Source organism: Alligator sinensis, unplaced genomic scaffold (assembly GCF_000455745.1).
Source record: "Alligator sinensis unplaced genomic scaffold, ASM45574v1 scaffold2151_1, whole genome shotgun sequence".
Lineage (NCBI taxonomy): Eukaryota > Metazoa > Chordata > Crocodylia > Alligatoridae > Alligator > Alligator sinensis.
In genome coordinates, this window is record NW_005843363.1 from 132176 (window position 1) to 143358 (window position 11183).

The 11183-nt window shown below is 42.7% G+C and overlaps 1 protein-coding gene across 1 annotated transcript in view; it reads right to left on the reverse strand.

The window, feature by feature from the left end:
* The window catches only part of TOMM70 (translocase of outer mitochondrial membrane 70), a 38285-nt gene that overhangs the window by 22944 nt on the left and 4158 nt on the right, over nucleotides 1-11183 (reverse strand). The gene's annotated exons all lie outside the window — the stretch shown is intronic.

Consider the following 11183-nt stretch of genomic DNA (forward strand, 5'->3'; position numbering starts at 1 on the left):
AAGCAACTTCTTATTACAGACCAAAGCACAAACACTTTTCAGTGTTTCTGCATGTATTCAGGTTGTATGCCAGAGTCGTATACACCTCCATGAAAACATATTTAAGGACAAGGAAATATTTCTAAGACTGTACAACCTGATGGGGAGGCTCCCAAAGCAACTGCAGAATCTGAAACTACCCTACACTTTTTTTCTTCTTCAAATGCTTCTCTCACATGGATAGAAGGCAATGATTAGCAGGGATCCTGGTTTTCAAAAATCTCAAATTCTCCAATTAAAAACCCCTAAATCTGCATTTTTCCACAATTAAAATGAAACGCCGCTATATATATAGGTATCAGTTAAACACGATGTTTTATTGATATATTTACAATTTCAAAGCAATTTAGAAACCTACCAGTGCCTCAATCAAACCCAAAATCAAATGCCAAAATTTATCACAGAAAAAAAAAAAAAAAAAAATCAAAGCTTCCCATCCCATTCGCTCACCAAGATGTGGGTTCAGCTGTGGCTGTCCCTTCCCTCCATCCCACTGCTTTATGGTGCTGAGCAGTTCTGATATGCCAGTACCCTGCCCATGCCTTTGTCCTTCACTTCCTACCCCCAGCCCTGCCAGTGCTCCTCCCTCCTCATCCACAGCCTCCTGGCCCTGCTGGTGCTCCTGAAGTCACAGAACCACAGCTACCACTGGTGCTCCTCACTCCCCAACCCACAGCTCCCTGCCCACCCCCCTAGCCTGCTGGAGGGGGCCCCCAGCTGCCAGGGTTATGGCACCAGGGACCCAGGTCTGCAGCCCCCCACTTCTCCCATCAGTACCCAAGCCCCAGCTGCCACCCATGGGAGATGGTGGCTGTTGCAGCAGAGCCTCCCAGCCCCACCCCGCTCTGCCCTCCCCTGCCAGGTCCCACGCGGAAGCTCATAGGGAGATGGAAGCAGGGCAGAGAACCCTGAGCCCACACTGGCTAGCCCACACCCGCTCCTCATGCACAAATCTGGGGGACACAGGCCCCCACCCCTGGGGGTGCATGCAGTGGTGGGGAGCCAGCCCACCTACCACTCCAGATGAGCCACCCACACTGTTCCATCCCTACCCTCAGCCAGCTCCTGTGGCTATATATTCCCACCCCAGCCCTAGATCCCAAGCCCCACCACAGCTGGGCAGTGCCTGCCTCCCTCCCTCCCTTTCTATAGGGGCCTCAATCCCCACATTCCCCTAAGACTTACCTGTGGGAGCTGCTCTCATGTTGCTTGGCTGCCATGTGAATGTGTGCATGAGTATGTGCACATGGTGCCCCCTGCCTGATCACCCTCCTTCCACTCCCCTCAACCCCTTGCAGGCTGAAACTGCCAGCCTGCAAGGGAAAAGCCATTGTTTCCCACGTTTTTTTCCTTTAAAGAGAATATCTGCGTTTTACTCCATAAGAGAGAAAAATCTTCATTTTCCTCCGTAAAACGAGAAAATCCTAATTTTTCTGTGGCAAATGGAAAACCTGGCTCCCTGATGATTAGTAACTGAACCTCAAAACACACATGATATAGCACAATGTTGCTGTAGTAAGCATGAGATTCTTTTCAGATGCCACTCTCACTGTAAATGTTTTCACATTTACCTGCTGTTCAGAGACAGGCCTGACTGAAAGAAATTCAAGCACACAAAGAACAGTTTAGGAAAATAACAAAACAAATGTCAAGGACTTGCTCCATTTGTTTTGCATTAAACCCATTACCAGGTTGTAGGACGTTTCCACAATTATTTCAGATTGATCCTCTCAAATTGCCTTTATACTTAAAGAGTTTATAACAACAATGAAAAAGCAACCCAACATTCCATTAATCTATCCTGTCTATCTTATAAGATTTTTCTCAGTTAATCTATAACACATTGTATGCTTGGTGACATATTTGATGAAAAAATGCAACAGGATAATGCCCACTTATTTCTTCTCTAGCAAACAGAACAGAAAGACTGTTCTTCCTGAACCAAAAATAAAAATATCAACCTGGTACTTGTACCCAAAACATAACACACATTTACCCCATTATAAACACAAGGAACATGTGTCATGTGTCTGCACTTACACCTGTGTAACTTACTAGTTTGGCACGTTACCTTTGGAAAGAAGTGCAGTAAACCCTGGCTGATCTAATTTACACTGATATAGGCAGATGTCCTGTGCCTGCTCTCATCTCTGGAGAGCCATTTTTTCAGTGCAAACAAGCTATTAGATTCCTCCATCACCTAGTGTATTAGTGCCTACTGTGATAGCTAACCCAGAAGGCCTGGTCCTCTGTCCACTCCACACAGTGGTGTAAGTTGCATCACTGTACAAACACAGTGTAAGGCAAGTTCACATACAGAGTGCCCTCCCCCCACCTACACTACTGTCATTACAAAGATAACATTATTGAAAGGTTCTATGGCCCAGGGGGCCACATGCACAGGACTATAGAGATTTATTCAAGAAAAACATGTACATAACAGAACTACTGTGAAAGCCGAAGCAACAATTTTAAGAACATCTTTATATCAGCCTGTTACTTAAGACTAGAGCCAGAACATTAGCTCAAGCCTCCCAAGTCCCAAATCAGAACTCTATTTTTGCCTTGTGGACTGAAATTGTATATAGCAGATTTCTATTTCAGAGTGAATTTCAGAGTAAATTCCAGCAAAAAAAAAAAATTCCCCATATTTTTGCAAATGAGACTAGGAAAGGCTACAATCAGTCTGCTCTCACTGAAAAATTGTGGTGAACTCTGCCTTCAAAATGTCTGCCCATCCCTCCCTACCTTCTGGTTTGAAGCAGATTAACCTGGCAGAGAGCTTCCACCACTTCCATGAAAATCTGCTTTCCAGATCACGTTGCAACTTCTTATATAGCTCATGAGCACAAGCTGAACAAACTAGCCCTTCAAAGCTTCTACCCATGACATGACAGCACGTATGCCATAGTCAGAGCAACCAAGCATGCTTTTTAACCAGACTAAAAGGTAAACTCTGACTGTAAGGTCTACTTGTGGCTGGGAGGTGGGATGAGCACTAGAACTGCAAACAAGGCACCTGTTACTCATGTGCTTTCAAAGATGTCCCAGCTGGAGTTAGACAGCAAGAGGAAACCATATGAACCAGATGCCAGTGATGAGCAGTACACAGAGTACATGAGGAAAGTGGTAACTATGTTCAGAGCAAGGCACAAATAACTTTGCAGTAAAGCCTGGGGCCACACATTGAACCATGTGGAGAAAAAATATTGAACAGCTGCTCAGGAAGCACTGTCTATGGATGAAGCGGGAGACAAGTGGAAAAAACAACCCTTTATGATCATATAATTAAAGACCATACCACAATGTACAAGTACAGGGGACCCAAAATAAGGCTGCACAGACCACGTGAACTTTGGCACTTCCTAACATTTGAGTGCTTGTCTTTACAACCTTGCTTATCTTATTTAATGTAACTTGAGTGTGTAATGTCACGCACACACCCTTCTCTTGGGAAATGCAACCACTTCACAAGTGAAATGGCTGCTAGAAGCTGTACAAAAATCACAAAGGAAAATATACAAATAGTGCTAGGGCCCTTCAAATCCATGAAAAAAAGGACAGGAGCGCTGGTTATGACCACACATGAAAACTGCATGGAATTTAGGACCAAAGCTGAATTCTTGCCTTCAGGAAATCTAAGCATTAAAAAACAAAACAAAACACAGATTTAAACCCTGTTCTCTGCATAAGAATCTAACATTTATTTGGAACAAGAAAGAAACCAATAGGCCCATCTACTTCCTTTTATTTATATCAGGATCACTAATCAGGTCACAGCAGAATAAACTTTGGATAACCATGACCCCTGTAAAAAGGAAGTAATAAAATAGAGCCTGCCATACATAAAATAAAAAATGCAGTTGCTTGGATGTTTGGAGAACATTTAGGATTAAGGAAAATTATTTCCCAAAGCATGACAAATCTTATTAGAAGTATGCTGTACCTGTTTCTGTCCCTAGCCCAAATGATATATTATCTTCTTAGACACTTTTTTCCTCTCCCCTGCTGTCCTGTTAAAGATTTCAGAAAATGAGAAAAATCAGTCTAAACAGAGAACCGTAATACTGAACATGCACAAAGTACCACGCATACAAATAGGTAAACTGAAAACCACTGTTCTTTTATTGGCAGTTCAAGGTGTTATTTGTAAAAGAACATTATTTTAATTAGATAACATTAAATTTTAAGATAAGAGGGTCCCACCATCTTTCAGCTTTGTTGAATCAATAATTTTTATCCTAACTGCAAACAAATGCTTCCATTCTCTGGAACAAGAGCTTCTGGGATAAAAGCATCTCTCACCTAATTCCATCAAGCAGTGATTACAGAATCAGACTTGTGCCAGAAAAGAATTTAGGTCTGAGCTGTGTGAATTGAACCACATAACAAATGTGATAACTTAACCTTAACTCCCCCCGCCCCCCACCAAAATAATTACTGAAATATGTGAAGCTGACATTTAAGTATGTCCAATAAATGCACAACACATAAGGTTAGGCTAATACTTGCACTTATAATTGGGATCAATTCTTCCTGGTCATCCATTCATCAGTGAAAACCAGCAACAGATATCAACAGATTCAGACAAGCAGTATACAAATATTAATACATTTCACAATTAATTTTAGCAATTGAATCTCTGAAGTCTACTTGCAAATCTCTTAAGTCAAGAATGCAAATCTAAATCTAAAGAAGGATCTAAAATAGTCTTCTTTGGTTGATTCCAAACAAACAGAGGTTAGATTCAACAGAAATACTGCCAAGAGTACCAATTTAAAAATATGTTACAATTCAAACTACATAGCTGGCTTACTTGAAAATTAATTCTGTACTCAAACACTAAGTATGACCAGCTCTGGGGATGAAGGAATTGCCAGGTTTCCTCCATAGTAAAATTAAAAAGTAAAAAATTTGTACTGCAAAGTTCTCGCATACAAACTAGTTCTCTTAAACTCTTTGACTGCATCCAGATGAGCATGGCCATGTTGTATGTGGCATCACAGACCCATTTGTGGCACCACAGACTGCATGCACATTCAGGCATTCCCTCCATTGCTATCTTGCAAGGTGGGGGGTTTTTGGCCCTGAGGTAAAAAAAACTGACATAAAAAAAAACAGGGCAGTGCACATGGCAGCAGCACACACCACCCAAAACTGCAGAAGTACCATGGCTGCAGGTTCCCCAGCCACCAGGTAAGGCTGCATGCCCTACCCCACCTGGGGTAACCTGCTGCATGCCAGAGCACACATGACACAGGCATTCCCCAGGGGAAAAAGTAGCAGCAGCACACCTTGTGCTGCTGCTACCTGTCCCCGGGGAACCAAATGTCCACACTCCTTTGGATGCGACCTTTGAAGCTATTGTGTTGTGAATCCTGGAATTAAAATCTTAAAACGGTAGTCATAGCTCATTCTTTATACTTGAAAAGTTTTTAGAGAAGCTATTTCAAAGACTCAGGATTCTTATTTTTGCAGGCTGTATTTTATTTCATTTTTAAGAGAAAAAAAATCTTTTCTGCCCTCCCCACTTTTGTTTCAGTTACTTGTCTTCCGATAGGTTTAGAAGAGCACATATTAACTGCCAAAGGCCTGACATTCATTTGAGTAACTGCACTCCCACTGATGATAACTTTATGGAACCACTAATTTACTTTCCCAGATTTAAATGCAAGCCAATTGGCTGCTATCCCATCAGGATGATTAGCTTTATGGTAGCCTTTCACTACTGAGCTTCCCTTGCTCAACTCCAACAACCACAACAATCATCTTCATTAGAGGTCTGACTACAAGCCTGAAGCAAAAGTTACTTTGCTTAAATATGCAGAGGAACAGATTGGTAAAATACCCTCTGGCTACTAATATTATATTAATACAAATACAAAGCTTTGAGTCAAGAACTGGCACTACAGCCACATACCTCTAACAGAAACACATAAGAGGGAAGGGCATGGATTTTTCCCCCACACCAGCGAGTACACACTGTGCCCTGCAACCTGCAAGTGAGCTTTTCATTGGAATTTCTGCTGTTCACATTCACACAAGTGCAAAGGGTGGAAAGCGGCTGCCAGATCAATCAAAGCTTACGTGTTTACATGTTGAGGAAAATGTTCTGTGCCCTCCTGTTTATGTTAGGGAAATTTTCTGTTTCTACCCAGGGGAAAGTACACAGGGTTGGCAACTTTGAAAGCCCAACTGTAAACTGCTGCTACTGAACGAGGTAAAGAACAAGTCCAAACAGCATAATTAAAAAATGCCTACAATTGTGCAAGCTTTGTGCTCTAGGGCTGTCACAGATGCCAACACTGCATGATGCATCAAGAAAGACTTGTCCCATTGGAACCATGACAGCTGACTGCCAATTTACACACCTAAGAACATTTGACATAAACACACCAGAATAAAACACTGTTCAGGCTCCTGCTATAGTAAAATAAGCAGGCAGGACATTTGCGTTAAGCCTGGAAAGTTCCTACCCACTCAAGTATATGTCTGGGGCACTTAACATTCCCATGACAGCTTCATCTAAAGATTCAATGTGCCTCCTGGGGTAAGAGCTCCTGTACTTTCAACCATTATGTATTTTTCTGAATCCTTAAAAGGATGTATTGTACTATTCTTTGACATACTATTTGATTTTTAAAGATTATTTTTATCTTTGTAGCTGACTTGAAATGATGTGTTAAGCCAATTAATCCTTATTAATATTTGTTAACAAATACTGTTTAAAACTCCCTTCAATCCAAAACTTTAAGTCCAAGGATGATGAATCTCATTAGAGGGAGACTTTAAACAGCCCTTCATCTGACACACTAAATATTATACACTCCAACTGCCTAAACAATACCCAACTTGGGTAACATTTGTTAACTGTTAAACACACTCATGGTGAATCTGCTTTTTGAAGATGATTCAAAAGTTGCAAATAAAACGTAATTTCTAAATGATGACATGAGATACCCTGCTGCAAAAACAAAGCCAAAAGGTCTCTAACGCTTATCAGTGTCAACATAGTTAAACTGACAGTTTAAAATGCCATTGTATTTTAGGGACAGTGTTTTTTCAAGCAGAATGAGGAATTTGCTGTAGATCAACAGATATCCTGTCAGCCAAGGATGACAGCGACTCATGACAAACATGGGCAGCAAGTTTTAGCATTTTCTTTGGAATATTAAAACCTTACAAGCAGCTGAATTTATGAGCCCTCTTTATACAGGCTCATAAACAGATCTCATATACAGATAGGCTGTTGTTCAGTGTATGAGAGATACCTGGTCTTCAGACCTCTCTCCCCACTCCAAACCTCAGGAACGGAGACGTGTGCTCCAGAACCTGCACAACCACCAGTGTTGCTTTTACCATCCCAAAAACAACGTATTTTAATTTTTTTGTAACACCACCTCTGACTGCCAGGTTCTGAAACAGTGATCCTTATACGTGCTTTCCATACATGGGAACATTTTGTGCATCTGCATTCTTAAGATTCTACTCTGACACAGAAATGAAACCCATCCAGACTAATGTAAACTCCATTTGGGGGTCACAAACAAGGCAGTGCAGCAGTTAGAAAGGAAGGAAACCTAAAGGCAATAAACATGTAGTGCAATTTGTTAGTGTTCCATCAGTCATCTTCTCTCTATGCACATTAGATTGTGCAAGCCTTTTAGGAACTAGGTGGGCTGTACAAATAAACTATGCATTTACAAGGTATTTAGCAATTATTTTATGGCTTCTTCCTTTTTTTAAGCTGTTTTTTTAAGTTGGTGCTCAGTTGTACATATATTGTAGACTATGTGACAGGAAGACAGAAGATTTACTAGCTGACAAGTGCTCCAATGGTATACCAATAGTACCAGTGTTGGTAAATTTCTGTAGCTGCTATTTTTTGTGGGTCGCAGGAGACGTGCTTTCAGAGAATGGAACAGTTCTCATACAGCACAAAATAATAGCTAATGATTATTTGCAAGTGCAGTCCAAATATGCACCAGATGCAAGAAGGAAGTAAACAGTGAAGCAACTGCTATTACCAATTAGATAATGGATTCATCTGCATCTCTTCCTACCAGACTGAAAGAGAAACAATGCTAAGTGCTGGCATTAACAGAATTCTTATTAAATCGCTACTTTGTACCCTAAACTAGCTTGACCTTTGGCACACTGGAGATTATGTCTCCTTCTAGCACACGTCTGTGGTATAGGCATAGCAGTATGCTGGACTGCAAATTCCTTGTTGGATTTCCCAGCAATATGAGGAAAGCTGCACTTTTTACCAGTATAGTGGTTATAACATTAAGTATAGCAACACACACAAAAGCAGGCCAAGTTCTACTGGTAAAAGTGCAGCTTTGCCAATATCATGACACCTACACTAAGAGCTTCCTATAGTGTCAGTCAGCAATCACTCCCCTTTACCATCATGGCTATGCCAACAGAATGCTGTATGGCAAGTAGAGCCCAAGAAAAGGCAGCTTCCAAACAGCAGATGAGATTAGAAAGGCATCAAAACATCTTGTCAAAGTAGGCAAACTATAGGCCCTGAAAGAGGTCTGTAAAAATATGATGGCACCTTCAGAAAGTGAGAACTAGACAGGGTGGATAAAAATCAATTACAAAAATTGAATTCATAAAATCAGATTTTTTAAAATTTAAATCAGATTTGTTTATTTAATTGTGTTTTTTATTTTTTTAAGACGCTTTTTCCCCTTTTAAACAAAAACCTATATATAGTTTTAATTTAAAGTATGTTAAAGCTCAAAGATATCATCATGGAATAAGGAGAGGAGGAAGAGGACACACCAACTGCTGAAGCTTCCTTAGCCTGACAAAGGGTTTTTGAAACCGAAAGCTTGCTTAATAACTATTCTCCAACCATTTGGGTTGGTCTAATAAAATATATCAAATTCACCCAAGGAACCATGTCTGGAATAAGGAGTATAACTTCTAACTGTATACTATTTGAGACAATATATTCATGTAACTTTTTAGAAAAGTTTTATAAATAGACCACAACAGACCATGGACTATATTAGGGGCCCAATCTTATGGGGTTCCCAGAGGCTCCTCTATAGATTAGTAAAATTAAAGAAAACCGCTCTACCCAATGGGATTCAGGGCTCAGTCCAGAAGATCCCATTAAGCATCTCTGTGATGCTTAGTTTCAGTTCTCAAACTGTGGATTTGTGTCTCCAGAGATGACATCCTTATTAACACCAGTATATGGAGATTCTCACACAGATTCACAGAAGTTTAGGGCTGGAAGGGACCTCATGAGATCATTGGGTCCAGCCCCCCTGCTCTGGGCAGGAAAGACTGCTGGGGTCAAATAACCAGTGTCCTTTTGAAGATCTTGAGAAATAACCCGATTACCTATCCATCAGCCCTTGTCTCTCTACAAGTTTATGTAGAGTCAAGCTTTCTCTAAAAAAGTGTGAAGTTTCAAGAAATTAAATGAATAAAGGCTATCAAACAACAAGAATGCACTTGTTGTAGAAAACAATGATTAAATCAAGGCTCCCTGACCAGTGATTTAAATCTATTTGTTTTAAATCAAATCAACTCTGGAACTAGAATATAAAAATCATATCTACCCCACTGTTAAACCCTGCATGCCTAGTGTTCACAAGCATGCAGAGCCAACTAGCCAATCCAACCCCAATCATATTCTAACAATTTATTTGTGTATTTGGGATTAAACCTGGTCTGACTTCAGACAAATCCATACTAGAAGAGAATGTCAAAGAACAGCACAACACAAGCTTTTAAAAGAAAATGCCCTTTCGGATACTTGTGGCTAACCTGAAGTACACTGGAGGCTTCCAGGTAGAAGACTGTGGTGGCCATACTTTAAAGCAACACATTTTTTGCTATAACAAGGAACATTTACCATATTGCATGCTGCTAATCTCATCACATGCCTCTGTACTAGCAGAACAGAAGAAACCCTCCCCCTAAAGCCTACAGCACCCCAGAGAAAGAGCAGTCAGCCAGTCTGTGACTAGCATGATCCTAACTTGATGGACTGCAGTCCTAGGTAGCAAAGCCTATCCTACTGGTGTTGTCTTAACAAAAGATTGCAGTTTCAAAAAGTGTTCCCCTTATTAGGGGATGAGGTAGCAGCCCAGAAGGGCACCTCCAGCAAGTGAGAGCAGTAGACACAGCTCTGCAGACATGGTGCAGACGCAGAGTGCCGCTGCCAGGGGCCTCACCCTGGCGCTGCCGCCTGCCATGGGCTCTTCTGAGGCTTCCACCCAGACAGAGCTCTTGGCGGGGTCGGCGGCCCCTTGCCCCCTGTCTGTGGGGAGGGGGCTCGGTGGGGTTCGGGGGGGGTCTGGTGGTCCCCTGGCCTGTCCCCTCCTGTGCCTGGCTTAGGGCCCTGGAGGAGCAGGTGAGGGAGCTCCAGGCTGAGGTGAGCAGGCTGAGGGGGATCCGGGATGCAGAGGATGAAATTGATGCCTATTTCTGTTCTCTGCAGGCCGGGTCGCCCACTGTACAGCCCCCACAGGAGACGTGTCCATGATGGAGAAAGACAGAGCAAATGCCTCCGGCAGGGACGATACCACTCCCCACGCAACATGGCATGGGCAGAGAACGAACACCAGCAGGAAGAAACGCTGGGTCCTTGTCATCGGTGACTCCATCCTATGAGTACTGGAAGGTCCCATCTGCCGGCCTGACCCCATGATGCAGGAGGTCTGCTTCATGCCTGGGGCTTGGGTTTGGGACATCACGGAGAGGATCCCGGCCTACATCCAACCTGCAGACCAGTACCCCATGGTTGTCATCCACATGGGAACAAATGACGCGGCCAGGGGAAACCCTAGCTGCATTATGAAGGACTTCGAGGCTCTGGGGGCCAAGCTTAAGGAGACGGGGGCGCAGGTGATATTCTCCTCTCTCCTTCCAGTGAGTAGGCGGGGACAGTGACATGAGGCCTGCATTGGCGAGGTCAACAGGCACCTATGGAGTTGGTGCCGCCAGGCGGGCCTTGGGTTCCTAGATAACGACCCATGCTTTCAGGCGAGGGACTTGCTGGGGCGGAATGGGCTTCACCTTTCTCCTACAAGCAAGCGTGTCTTCTCTTTCAGGTTGGCTGATCTCGTACGGCGAGCTTTAAACTAGCCTCGCCGGGGGAGGGGGCTGCAGGC